Raw genomic sequence first — 15,375 nt, forward strand, 5'->3', positions numbered from 1 at the left:
GGTAAATGTGAACAATTGAGTACTGACCAAAAGCACATAATAAAAAGCCAATCATCCTAAGCCTTGGTGGCGGCAGAAGTCTGCTTTAGTAGCACTTTCAAATACAAAAATAATAATATGGCAGGAACAACTGGCAGTTTTCCCAGATTTAACTGGTATCCAATCTTGTATTAAGTTCAAAAAAGATGAATTTCCTAATAAAAAATTAGGGTTCTCAGTAGCTATTCAGAGCAGACCGGAAAGTTGACTGATATCCTAAATGTAAAGCTTAATGATTACCACTTAGACATTTAAAGTTCTGCAATTGCTCCTACTCAGCTTATTATAAGGGAAATAATCACCTCTACAGATGTTTCTTGACACATAATAAATTGAGAAGCATGTAATTCTTTTTATAAAGTATTTGTTTTGGAATATCTAATCTCCAAATATGTGGCCATTTTTGAATCACTATATTCCTGGAATTTAAATAAAAAGTGATGCTGCAATTTAAGGTGAGTTATTGTTGTTCTACCATAAACTGGATTTTTGCTTTATGAGACATTTGGAATGAAAAGCAGCAAAAATCTATTAACATTCTAATATAATTCTTTGTGTGTGTGTACACATTGAGTTTTATTGTAACAAAGCAACTTCTATACTTTTAACATTTAAAACAGAGCATCTTTCCTTTCCAGTGAAACAAAAAGAAAATTTAAAAATACACAGGAACAAAATTACAAGAAATTGTCAATTCCAAATAAGATCCTACAGGTTCTGCCGATTCTCCCATCAAGTGGCAGTGCTCAAATCGTCATTAGGAGAGAATTTTATTTTAAAAGTGTCATCTTCATCTGCAAGGATGTCTGTTAAACGTCACAATTAAACATTGTCAAAGGAGAAGCCATGTTGGCAAAATGCCCACTTAACCCAACCAAACATACCAAACCCACCCTTTGCCGACCTTCTATAACCCCATTTTTTAGGTTTTTTTTTTCCTTTTTTTTAACAAGAGAAAATAGACAGATACATGTTGGTAAATGCTAACAGTCCATATGAACATAGAGACACACTGTAATCTCTGAGCCCACTATACAAAGAAAGGAGTAAAAAAGCTAGAATTCTACGCACTACTACACAGGGGCCTAGCACCCTCCAGCTTCCAGCAGAGCTAAGGGAGCAGAAGGTTTTCCTTTTTTCCCACAGAGCTTGGTGGTGTTGATTCCATAAATTTTTGCTGAGACAGGAAGGGATAAAAATGAATTTGGAACAGAAAGGGGTGAAGATTCTTTTCCTACTGTATTCTGCTCAAGGTATTTCCCCCCAAAATAAGTTGAGAGCCCTGGTATAAAGGGAGAGAAAAGAGACTTCAAAAATCAGGACGAATGAGCACTAGAGGAGGAGGAAAAAAAAGACTGCAAATTGCTCCCAGGGATGGGAGATAATTAAAAAAGGAAGGTTGGAATCCATCAGTGTTCCATTAGTCATCTCCTTCATCTTCCTCTCCTTCATCCCCCTCATCATCATCTTCATCTTCTTCACTTTCATCCTCCTCTCTTTCTTCATCAATATCTTCCAATCCTTTTTCTTCATCATTATCATCATCTTCTTTTTTCCCCTTCATCACCCGTATCAGGAACAAGTAGTACCGTAATGGATTTGGCCAAATATCTGTGATGACCTCTCCTAACTCATCTGCACCCGCATCAGAATGGTCAGTAAACCAGGTAAAAAAGCTCTCTGGTTCCTCATGCAGTCTCTTCCTGCTGGCTTTATTCTGCGTTTGACTTGAATGTTTCGTCAACTCCTTTCCAGATTTGCATTTGATTTCAGTGGACTTTGAAGATGGATCACTGCTCTCATTCAGATGAAATTCTTTGGAGAGAACATTATTTTCGAAGTCAGGGTTTTCATCAAAGTAAAAATCTATTCTGTAACCTGATTTAAGATCTTCAAATTCTGTCACTTCAACTCTTGTCAAATAATGCAGCGCCTCTTCATCCTCCTCCCCAAGCAGTGCAGACACTTGTGGATGGTTGACAAATGTTGTTACCCCAAAATTTGCGATTTTGATGATCAATTCCGACCTCTTCTGAAAAAATGGTTGGCAGAGTTTGTTATGTTTCTGTTCTACTTTCAAAATCTCCTCCCTGGCTTGTTCATGAAGTCTGTCTATTTCATTTTGTACTGCATCAATATGTTCAATTGTTCTTGCTGTTCTTTTTCTCCCTTAGGCAGATGCTGAGAGGTGGACGTCTCCTCCGGCGAGGGGGCAGCAGGCGGTCTCAGTTTCTTTGTTTGAGGCATGAGTGAAGATGGCGTTTGGGGGCCGTGCTGTGAGGAAAGTCCACAAAACATGGCCGAGGCAGTTCTGGTACGGGCTCCGATGACTCCTAATATAATTCTTACTATATGGTTGTGAAGCTGGCCCTTAAACCACTTGAAAATCATAGGTTTATCTACCTGGCATTAGTAAAACAGTTGCTTTATGTCAAATAAACTTCTTTAACATGACAACACTATGATGTTAGTAAACTAAAATATAAAAAACTTCATGAGTCATTTTTATACAGTCTAAAAATAGGTAAAGCCATAATTATGTAAATGCCAATGAATTATTTCAATCAACATCATAAAATGCACAGAAATTTAGCCCAAAGATGGTTAAGATATTCAAAGATATATAAAATAGGATATATACTTAGTAATAAAGTTTTCCATTATTCTAATTAATAAAATTGATTTTTTTCATCAAGGAGAATTTTCCTCCAAATAATGTAAAATTTCTGATTCTATCTAGATCCAGTTACTTATTTTTCTGCATGTAAATGTGTATATAAAAAAGACTGATTGAAATTCAATTCATAATCCTGTAAATTACATATGAAAATATACTTGTATTTGGTTTTGAGGAAGCATTTGAATCTAAAACTTTGCTAAATAGTTTTTGGTGTTAAGTAAGCAAATGGAATAATTTTTAATTCTTTCAATTATTTTAGCATTTATTTGTTCAAGTTATCGTTGCATTAAATAATTCTGGATTTTGGTAACTTTTCCAAACTATCTATTGTTTTACTGGATATATGTCTTTTTATTTATGTTAACTTATGTTTTTCATTTTTAATTAAAGTATGGTTTAAATATAAGTCTTAGGTGTATAACATACTGATTTGACAATTATATACATTAAGAAATGCTCACCCCAGGGGCACCTGGGTGGCTCAATCAGTTAAGTGTCATACTTCCACTCAAGTCATGATCTCATGGTGCTCATGAATTGGAGCCCCAAGTCAGGCTCTGTGCTGATAGCTCAGAGCCTGGAGCCTACTTCAGATTCTGTGTGTGTCTCTCTCTGCCCCACACCTGTTCTCACCCTGTATCTCTCTCTCAAAAATAAATATACACTAAAAATATTTTTAATAAAATAATGAAATGCTCGCTTCAGTAAGTGTATTTAACATCTGTCACCATATAAAATTATTACAATGTTATTGACTATATCCCCTACACTTTACTTTTCAACCCTGTGACCTATTTATGTGTAACTGGAAATTGTATCTCTTAATCCCTTTCACCTACTTTGCCTATCTCCCCACATCCCTCCCTCTGGCAACCACCAGTTCATTATCTATAGTTATAAGCCTGTTTGTTAAAACTGTATTTTTAAATGCTACAGAGACTTTGAAGAGGAATGTGTCAAATCACTGCCAAAAGATGGCAATTATCAAAACTCTATTTTATTTCATTTCAATTATCATGTACTTACTAATTTTAATTTCTATTGTTGCTCATATTTATAAGAATCATCTAGATAAAAATTAATAAATATGATACTATGAATAAATGTAATGTGATTATAATAAAAATATTATCCTTAAGTAATTATGAAAGCTCATATTGTCTCAGGAAATGTACAATTCTTAAAAGTAATATCTAATTTTGTACAATTACGAAAGTAATATCTAATATTGAGATCATCTCATGAGCCTGGAAATAGTATTCTCAATATGAGGGCATATTATAGGGCAATATAAGGTCTTATATCTAGACATAACTTAAGGCAAGTACATAAATGGGACATAACAGATTCTAGAAATAGACTGATGCATGCGTTCAAATTGGTTTTTGAAATACTGCTAAGGTAATTCAATAGAAAAAGGAGCATTTTTTCACAAAGTATTGCTGGAATAACTAAACAATTAAATATGTGTGCAAAACAAAAACAAAAGCCTCAGCTTCTACCACACCATGTAGAGATATTAATTTGAAATGGATCTCAAATCTAAATGTAGAAGTTAAAATCATAGAACTTCTAGAAAAAAAAAAAAAACAGAAAATCTCTACAATCTTGGTAAACAAAAATTTGTAAAGACCCTAAAAACACTAAGCGCAAAAAAGAATGATAAAGACTCCTGGGTGGCTCAGTCAGTTGAGCGTCTGGCTTTGGCCAGGATGATCTCACGGTTTGTGGGTTCGAGCCCCAGGTCAGGCTCTGTGCTGACAGCTAGCTCAGAGCTTGGAGCCTGTCTTCAGAATCTGTGTCTCCCTTTCTCTCTGACCCTCCCCTGCTCACACTGTCTCTCTCTCTCTCAAAAATAAAACATTTAAAAATTTTTTAAAAAAGAAAGAAAAAAGAATAATAAATTAGATTTCCCCAATGTTACAACCTTTTGTTCTTCAAAAGATATTATTAAGAAAATGAAAGAAGCAAGTCATGGACTGGGATAAAATATTCACAATATTGGTATCTGCCAAGGGACTTATATCCACAGTACATAAAGAATGTTGACAACTTAAGATAAACAACTGAATTTTAAAATTTAGCAAAAAATCTTAATAGGCACTGACTGAAAAATATAAATGGAAATGAATGGTCAACAAGCCCTTGAAAATGCTACACATCATTAGCCTTAGAGAATGCATTTTTCAAACGGATAATTACTATTACATATCCGTCAGAATGGCTAAAATTTAAACAACAACGTTTTAAAAATATGAAATGTTGCCAAGGATATGAAGTGACTGGACGCTTCATATGGTACTGCTGCAAGAGCAAAATAGTATAATCACTTTGAAAAAACAGTTTGAGGGTTTCTTATAAATGTATACATGTATTTACCATATGACACAACAATCTCCCTCTTTGTTTACTCAAGAAAAATAAAAAAGATAAATGTCCATAAAAAGACCTGTACTCTCACAATAGATATAAAAGTCAAGGAATTTTGCATAATAGTCTATAAGAGAAAGGATGTTTTTATTTTAGCCCAGAGAAAATTGATTTGAATAAATCCAGCCTTTCTCAAACTATATTCAACTAAATTGATTCTCTATACCTTAAATTAAATTTTATCCTTTCTTTCTCAGTGACCAAGACATTTACATAGACTGTTTTATAATTTTGACTAAATTCAAAGTTTGCTAAATACTGTGGGAATTAAAGTCCATGAAATCTTGTTTCAACTCTTAAAAAAAAAAAAAAAAAAAAAGACCTGTACAACAAAGTACTTCTCAGCAACTCATGGATGAACCTCAAAAGCACTATACTGAACAGACAAAGCTATTCACAAAATGTTTTTATTGTATGATATAATTTATATGAAAGTAAACGTAATCTATATTGATGGAAAGCAGATCAGTGAATTCCTGGGGAGGTGGGTAAAGTCTGTCTGTAAAGAAATACAAAAGAAATTTGAAGGTGGTTGGAATTCTCTATGTCTTAACAAGGATGGTAGTTATATGAATATATACATGTATTTAAAGTCATTGAAGTGTATGCCTAAAATAGGTACATTTTATTATTTGTAAAGTATAACGACAAAATTAACTTATAATATTTGTAACTGTGTTATTTCATGAGTGTTATATAAATAGAATTACATAGTATGCGACTTTTTTCACTCATTTTCATTTGTAAAGCATAATATCTTTACGATCTATCCGAATTGTACAGATAGAAAACAGATTAGAGGTTGCTGGGGGTTAGGCGTGGGCAAAGTGGAAAGGAAAGGGAAGCACAGGGAGAACCTTCTGATGATGAAATGGCTCTGTATTTTGACTGAGATGTTTATACGGGTCTACATAAGTAATAAAATAACATGAAATAGTTCTTTGTACTAATGTCATATTGCTGGTTTTGATATGGTACTATAATTATATAAGATATAACTATTGGGGGAAATTAGGTAAAAGACATGCACGGGATCTCCCAGTAGTATCTTTGCAACTTCCTATGAAATAATAAGTCAAATATATTTCAAAGTTATTAATATGTCTAATTTGATATGAAGTGGTGCTATGGGCTGAATTGTGACCACCCTCCTTCCCATTCATATATTGAAGTCCTAACTCCCCATACCTCAGAATGTGATTGTATTTGGAAATAAGGCCTTTCAAGATTTTTAGAACTTAAATGTGGCCATTGTGTGGGACCTATGACTGGTGTCTTTCTTTATAGGAAGAGGAAATTTGGACACAGTTACACAAAGGGAAGACTGTGAAGACTCTGGAAAAAAATAGCCATCTACAGGCCAAGGAGAACAGCGTTAGAAAGAAAATGAGTCTTCTGATACATTGATCTTGGACCTCTAATGTCCAGAAACGTGAAGAAATGAAATTACTGTTATTTAAGCCACTCAGTCTGAGGTACTTTGTTATGGCAACTCTAGCAACTAATACTTTTCAAAAGTAATAATATTTAGAACCTAAGGAAATCTGAAAACATTCTAAAGGTAAGTATTATGATTTCAATTTTACCCATAAGGTAAACTAAATTTTGTAGAGTTTGCAAAACTTGTTCAACGTTATAAAGCTAGTAAGATTTAGAACTGACACAATGCCATGTAATACTCCATTGTGTATGTATATATACACATGTGTATATATATATATATATATATATATATATATATACATACACCACATCTACTTGATCCATTCATCAGGTGATGGACATTTAGGCTCTACATGGCAATGAGAAAGAATGAAATCTGGCCATTTGTAGCAAGGTGGATGGACCTCGAGGGTGTCATGCTAAGCGAAATAAGTCAGGTGGAAAAGGACAGATACCATATGTTTGCACTCATAGGTCTAACAGGAGAACAGGAGAAACCTAATGGAGGACCAGGGGGAGGGGAAGAGAGAAAGAGAGTCAGGGAGAGAGAGGGATGCAAAACTTGAGAGACTATTGAATATTGAAAACGAACTGAGGGTTGAAGGGGGAGGGGGGAAAAGAGGTGGAGATGACGGAGGAGGGCACTTGTGGGGAAGAGCACTGGGTGTTGTATGGAAACCACTTTGAGAATAAACCATTAAAAAAAAAAAAGAACTGAGACAAGAACTCTGCTCTGCTAAACTTGCTCTTTCTACTGCGTGATGCAGGTGCCAAACTCTTATAAACCAAGATTTATTTTAAGGCATTGTGGGAGAAAAATAACGGAAATTCTGATCACCATCTTAAGTTAGAACTGAACATTTTCTAAAAGTTAAATACTTTAAGGAAGAAATATAGTGCCTCACTAAAAAGGTACTAGGTAGACAAAGAATGTTTCATAATATACAGTTGTGTTTCATGAAACGACAGCTGAGGTTTTCTGGCTAGAGTATAGAAGAAAAAGTCAATTCATTTTCTTCTTAAATTAAATAAAATAACAATGTACAGTATTATCAAGTGATCATTTTGAATGAATATATTAAAAAATGAAAAAATGAATTTATAGCTTATATTCTCCCATTTGGGAAAAGGAGCAAAAAGATAATGAGACTATTTTACTAATGATTTTATAAGAGAGTAGCAAGCTTTTGTTATGACACTTATTGTATTAGCCAGCAAGACATGTTATTAGTTGCCATATAACTATTTAGTATATTTTATATTGCATCAATCAAACCATTGAAACTTGAATGACATATACTCCTTTTGTCATAAGGATAGTAAGATAGTATAAATCAAAACACAATTTGAATAATGTGTTAAATTAGTGTTCATTAAATTAAGGAAAGCAAGATAGATATATAAAATGATATATGCATATTTACATAGAAGGGACTAAATTTATAACAAAATAGAAAAATATAAAATAATAATACAACATAGCTCTTTATGAATTGATCTAACATCATTGCAATGTAAAAACAATTAGCCATATTAGACTAACAACATGTGAAGATGCCTATACACAAATAGGTATGAGTTTATAATATATAAACAATACATATATGTGCGTGTGTGTGTGTGTGTGTGTGTGCGTGTGTTTCATGAAATAATGAAATTAGGGACAGCCCTATGTTATATTAATAAACACTGAGAAAAGTACACAGTTCTGTGAAATAAATATATAATCATTACATATACCATTTGAATAGGCTTACGCATATATTTTATATTATTATCTAGCATTATTCAAATCCCTCATAATCCATGTATTATAAAGTCCTCTAATAAAATTAATTACTTAAATAATATCTTAAAGCTATTTTCATGTTTCAGATGACATCGTTTTTTCTGCAGATAATGTGGAAGGTTTACGACTGTGTGCTATAGAAGCAGCAGAAGATTTTTAGAACTCTGTAAACGTTAAACTCCTTTCCACTGTATGATATATAAGTCTCCCACCATTCTGGCCTATTAGGAGAGTTATCTAAGCATGAAGGTGAAGTACTGTCAAATTATGGGCTTGAGTCTTTGCTTGGTATGTCCTTTATTTTAAATTGTGGAATATGTGTGTCACTGTAATGCATCTTAATAGGCTGCATCCTTAACCCTTTCTTTGTGATTTCATAAATCGCTTGTGGGTTAACCTATAAAAACCAACTATCCAGAGCTTAATCTAATAATTCTACTAGTAACATTGATCAGAATGGCAAAAGAGCAGAGCAACATATACATAAAATAGGTAAAGTCTTAGAAAACACATTTATTTTTCACTAACTAGGCACTGAAACACTTGATATAAGAATGACACTGAAATAATATTATACATACACAAACATACTCATCTTTATTTTAGAAAAAAAATGCTGAAATATTCTGCCACTATATTGTTGTGTCCATAGTAGCCAACTCTTAATTTCGTCATGTTTTAAGTCAGAAAAATGAATTGACTGTCCCTTCTTACTGAAAATCTCATGGTAAGTTTAAAGGTGCTTTTTAGTGTGCCTTAGCTTTGAACTTGCCACACTAAATATTTAGACATAAATACTAAGTAAATGTATAACTATTTCAGATAAATTGGTACTAGATAAAAGTCTTTTAAGGATTACTTTCAAACTATAATATTAGGTTAGGCTTTGGTACTTCTATATTAACATAATTCATTGAAGCTTACGAACTATCTTGGAATTCTCTTGTGTCTTTATGCTTTTCTAATTAGTACTGTCAGGAAATGTAGATTACAAAAACAAAGTAAACATTTTGCAAAACACAGTTACATAAAGCAGGAATATTATGTTCTGTTCCTATGATTTCTGGGCAAGCAAATGTTGCTAATTTCAAGAGGATCATGCTTTTAAAGTCCATAAAAAACATGTAGGAAAGTTACTACTTTCCTAATTTTTTATATTACTCATCCAAAGAGGAAAATACATTGAAGGACAGAGAATACTGATTGCATGATTAAAAATGTGAATAAAATAAAAGTTGGAGAATTCAAGGTATTTTGACAAACATTAGCGCTTTCGTATAAATAGTATATTATATTGCATACTAATAGGAAATCAAAGAATGATTAAAAGACTTGTCCCCCCGCCAACAGAGTTCACAGTTCAACAAATAAAAAAGACATGTAATCAGATTCACAACATAATATGACAAATGTGATAATGTAAGTATGTATATGAAAACCAGTAGAAACTACTGAGAGAACTCCAAGAATTCTCTATGTCTACATAAAAGAAATGAGGTTGAGAAGTGATACAGAGGTTAGAACATGAAGTATATCCTGTGCCACGTACCCTGGGGTTTACTGTGACATAAGTCCTAACGATCTAACTTTAGGTTTTGCTAACATAGATCTCTAAGTTTTTCTCTCTTTTTTTTTTTAAATAGGCTCCCCTCCCAGAGTGGAGCCCAATATGGGGTTTGAACTCATGACCCTGAGATCAAGACGTGAGATGAGATTTTAAAAAAAGACACATAATCAACTGAGTCACCCAGGTGCTCTGATCTATAAGTATTTAATAACTGATTTACAGTTACACACCATTTTAAAAAAATATTTCTTAAATTTTTTATTTTTGAGAGACAGAGAGAAACAGAGCATGAATGGGGGAAGAGTAGAAAGGGAGGGAGACACAGAACCCAAAACAGGATCCGGGCTCTGAGCTGTCAACACAGTCTCATGTGGGGCTTGAATGCATGAACTGTGAGATTATGGCCTGAGATGAAGTCAGATAGTTAACTGACTGAGCCATCCAGGTGCTCCCACAAGCATTTTATTCTTGACCATGAACTCTGGAACGTTCAAAACTTTAGTTGAAGTTAAATTTATTTCAAGGGTGATTTAAATTTGATGTTTCTAGGACCCTTGGAATCATTGCCAACCTAGAACCACTTTACTTCAAATTGAAGTTGTATCATGATGCTTGTTATGGTTGTTCTTGCTGTTTTCTAGTCACACGTGCTGTGTGAATTGGGGTTGCAAAAAAACATGAGGCGTGGATTGTGCATAAATTCTCAGTGAACTCTTCTCTTCCCTCCACCCAAGGTCAACATTGAGACAAGCAGGCTTCCTGGTCACCTCCTTCTCTAAAGAGCTATAGGAACGAATCATAAAGCATGTTGCCTCCTTAATGTTGCATTATATATCTCAGATCAGATATAAAGTCTTGAGAAGGACTTAATCCTGTCTTTTCTTTTCTTTTCTTTACTTTTCTTTTCTTTTCTTTTACTCTATCTGACAATCAAACCAGAAATTCAAGTTCAATTGAATATTAGTGAAATACTGGTAGAAGGCTTCTGGATGAGAGCCAATTTCCATATTTGCTTAACTCTGAATTTTTTCATTTCAGTTTTAGTTCTGAGAAAGAAATGAGAAAGCAGCCCCTGTTATCTGGTATGGCACTCATAGCTAAACCCTGTTACTCTCTTATTGAACATAGTCTCACATAATATTAACCTCAGACACAGTTACTCTGAAACCATGATAAAGGAAGACAAAACAAAGCTACTTCATAATTATCTTTAAACATTGACAAATTGTGAAATATCACCTCACTGTATTTAAAAGGTGCAAATGACTTACTACTACTTTATCTTTTTTCTTTCTAGTCTATCCCCTGTAAATAAGATTTATTCAGCTACCCAACCATAGAACTGCTCTTGCATTTTTATTGCATTCAATCTAGAGGAAAACCCTATTAGACCCTTCTCCAAATCACCTAACCAAAGCCCAAACAGCAGGTTGTTTCTAGTATCTACTGAGACAGGCGTGGTTTCTCCTGCCAAACATTCTCCCTCATTGCAATGGGTAATAAATAAGTCCTGACCTATTTAACTCTCGATGCATTCCTGGTGGCCTTTAGCTGAAGGGAACTTACAGCCAATAAAGATTTTGTTTCTTTTCATTATTATTATTTTGCCAGCTCACAGGTCAGTTCAGAATGTGAAAATATTTTAAAGATAATTTATCCATTAGTTTTCACCATGTTGCAGCAGGAACCCCATTCAGAATACCTAAAATTCTTGCAAATACCATCTATAAAGTACATTTAAAATAATCCAGAAAAATCTGGCAAAACCACTCATCCCCTAGCAATCTAAAAAGCAGTTAGCATTGAGTAAGGGCTTGAACTCATAAAACTGTGTGATCATGACCTGAGCCAGGTGCTTAATCAACTGAGCCACCCAGTCACTCCACACATTGACTCTTATGCTCCCATTTCACTAACCTCCACACACTGAAACTTATTGTCCAGGCCAGCTTGAGCAAGTAACTCATTTGGGACCCTGACAACACTTATGATTCATTGTGTACAATATGAAAATGAATTAAATTTGAAAATATAAGATGACTTAAATGAAATACAATGGCTCTATCTTTTACCAATTAATGTACATGTACATTTTAAAGCTGAAAACCAAACTACTAATCACTTCTTATGACTTAAAGGCACAAAATAAAAGTATAGTCCTTGTTCAAGAGCACCAATGCATAATTGGCATAATCTTAATCTCATGGAAAGCAGATGAAAGCATCTTTTGATGGTTTTTCACTAATCTTTAGTAAAGTTAAAGTAAAATAAGTGCGTGTTATGGAAGATAAGCCCCTTATCCCTCCTTCCAACCACACGTGCCTCTGAGCCTCTCCTACTTAATATATTTTCACTATCAAATAATTCAGGGCAAAGCATCATATAAACAAGACTATATGAAAACAAATATATGTATTAATTACAAAGTTTTCTAGGGACAAATATATGGAGATGTCTGGCACTTAGATTTTGTATATCCCTGAAAAACCTAGTCACAAAGTTCTTTCCATAAACCCCCATTGAGCTCTAAACTCTGGTAACCCAACTCAACATATCTGAATGAAACACACACACACACACACACACACACACACACACACACACACACACCACATTTGATCCTCAAACAACATGGTTTGAACTGTCCAGGTCCACTTATGTGTGGATTTTTTTTCAATAGATTGGAAAAAAATTTGGGGCATGTGTGCCAATTTGAAAAATCTGCAGACAAACCAGCCCAGAAATACCAAAATATTTGAGAAAAAGTTAGGTATTATTCTAAAAATAAAGTATATAATACATATCACATACAAAAGTCATGTTAACTAATCACTTATGTTATCAGTAAGGTTTTTGGTCAATAGTAGTCTATTAAATGGTTCAGATTTTGAAGAGTCAAAAATTATGCATGGATTTTCAACTACGAGGGATCAGCACTGCTAACTCTCACTTTACTCAAGGGTCAATATTTGTATACATAGATGTATTTTCTGCCACCTTCACCAGGCCCTGATACCTTTCACTTGGGCCACTTCAATACTCTCCCAACTAGCTGAATACATTTACTCCAATTGTCTCTCCACCCTATTTTCTCCATCTTTCTTTCTACCCCTATTAACATTCATCTTCTTCAAAAAGATTGTATCTTTTGATGCCTCAAAAGCCAAAATTAGCTCCCCATAATTTGGTAACAGTTATTCCTGACTCTGCAGGCACCCTTTCTGCATGTTTTGATTTTGATATGCACTTTCCATTCTTCACATGCATTGCTCCCCTGTCCTTAAGAATTTAATATTCTGAAATTTCAACCAATGGTGTTCATGTATTTTTGAATTACCTCAAAGGACATTTTTTATAGTTTGTATTTACTTATTTTGAGAGAGAGAGCAAGAGCGAGAGAGAAAGCAAGCGAGAAAGAGCACATGCCAGAGAGGGTCAGAGAGAGAGGGAGAGAGAGAATTCCAAGCAGGCTCCTCACTGTCAGCACAGAACCCAATGTGGGGTTCAAACTCATGACCTTAAGATCATGACCTGAGCTGAAATCAGGAGTCAGATGCTTAATCAACTGAGCCACCCAGGCGCCCCAGCTCAACAGACATTTTATATTGAATACTTGTTCATGTAAACCACTGTATTAAACCTGTCAGATAACAGATACTAACAAAAACACAGCAAATACAAATTCAGAGTTGTTTTTATTTTGCTGAGTTTTACCTTCCTAGTATTCCATGGTGACTGTATGTTGTTCTGTTTTCCTATGGTTATAAAATGATTTATCTCCATACACTTCACCTCCTTCGTCCTGGTGTTCTGAGGTAGTTGCCACTTAATGAAAGTGACATGATAATGATCCTTGTAGCTAAGCAGCTACACTGAATCTGCTCTAGAAAGACTAAAAAGTAAGAGGAATAATGGCTGAGGCTGATGCAGAGCCAAGAAAAAGAGGTAAACTTTAGTAGAGAAAAGAGCCCTAGTATATTAACCTCACACAATAAATCTTAAAGAACACATGTCCAAAATCTTTTGATTGAATGACAGTATCTTTGCACACTTGTGTCTTAAGAATTTTATATTCAGATGGGTTGTAAGAAAGAAGTTTAGGGGTGCCTGGATGGCTCCATCAGTTGAGTGTCTGACTTTGGCTCAGGTCATGATCTCGCCGCTGGAGAATTCGAGCCCCGCATCGGGCTCTGTGCTGACAGCTCGGAGCCTGGAGCCTGCTTCCGATTCTGTGTCTCTCCCTCTCTCTCCCTCTCCCATGCTCATGCTCTCTCTCTCTCTCTCTCTCTGTTTTTCAATAATAAATAAATGTTAAAAAAATTTAAGAAAGACGTTTATAGGCAACTCTTACCTCCAAATAAATCTCTGAAAGGAACTCAGTCTTAATTTAGAAAATTCAAGATGGTCATAATTGAATAGGCATTTGTTAAAATGTGTCCCTTCAAGGTCAAAATAATCTTTGACTATCCCATATTACAATAATTCCTGCCTGTTAGAATCCATTCAGATATTCAGTTCAATACTTGCACAGAGTATCAGAGAGATAAAAAGTTCCTCAGAGGCACTACTGCCAGTGTTTAACAATTGCCTCCTTTTAATTGGGTAGATGAGAAGAGTGAAGGCCATTGTTTAACATTCTCAGCTTAATTATATATGACCTTGGCAATGGCAGGTAAGCTAAAAACTAGTTATTACCAAGGAGTCATATTATATGTAATTATCATGAAGAATAACATGTTGTACTATTTATGAGTGTTTATTAAAATACTCCACAGACAAAAGTATGCATACGCAGAAAGTATAATATGCAACTTCTTTCAAAACGCTGTGTTCCCTCAGGACTAAATTTCATGGACAAACTGTTTCCCAAGTTTAAATCCTGCCTTCTGCTCATATTCCTGAACCTAATTGTTTTTTTCTGTGTTTTCCTTCCTAAGACAATACATAAAAGAGATAATACCATTTCAGAAATCTAAAGAGATTTTCTTGGGGTAGTGCCCGTGTTGTTTTTGTCTTGTTACTGTTGTTAAAAAAAATCTTATGTAAGTGTTGTCCCTAAAATGTTATTTATTTCAGGCTCGCAAAACCCATTTTATATTTCTGCTGCTTGACATTGTGCTCAGTGTATGGACAGAAGACTCTCTGGACTTTATGCAAACAGAATCATAGAATTTTAAGGCTTAAAGAGCCCTGAGCAATGATATGGTCCAAATTTCACTTTTTATAGATGAAGAAAAAGAGATTTGGAAAGGTTACACGGGTCAGGTATTTAGTGGGAAACTCAGTGCTTTTAAAAACTCTGACCAACATCGCCAAAGTACTATGAAGTATATCAAAAAATGCTTTGCAAGTTGTATTATGGAAACTAAATTTAGCATACTTCTTTCCCGGTATTAAAAATTAAAAATGTAGAATAATATATATATA

At 34.3% G+C, this 15,375-nt stretch overlaps 1 pseudogene; it reads right to left on the reverse strand.

Annotated features, from left to right (window-relative positions):
- Positions 1 to 1,459: 1,459 nt before the first annotated feature.
- The window catches only part of LOC115304015, a 135,375-nt pseudogene continuing 121,459 nt past the window's right edge, over positions 1,460 to 15,375 (reverse strand).

This window comes from Suricata suricatta, chromosome 2 (genome assembly GCF_006229205.1).
Source record: "Suricata suricatta isolate VVHF042 chromosome 2, meerkat_22Aug2017_6uvM2_HiC, whole genome shotgun sequence".
NCBI classification, from domain to species: Eukaryota; Metazoa; Chordata; class Mammalia; order Carnivora; family Herpestidae; genus Suricata; species Suricata suricatta.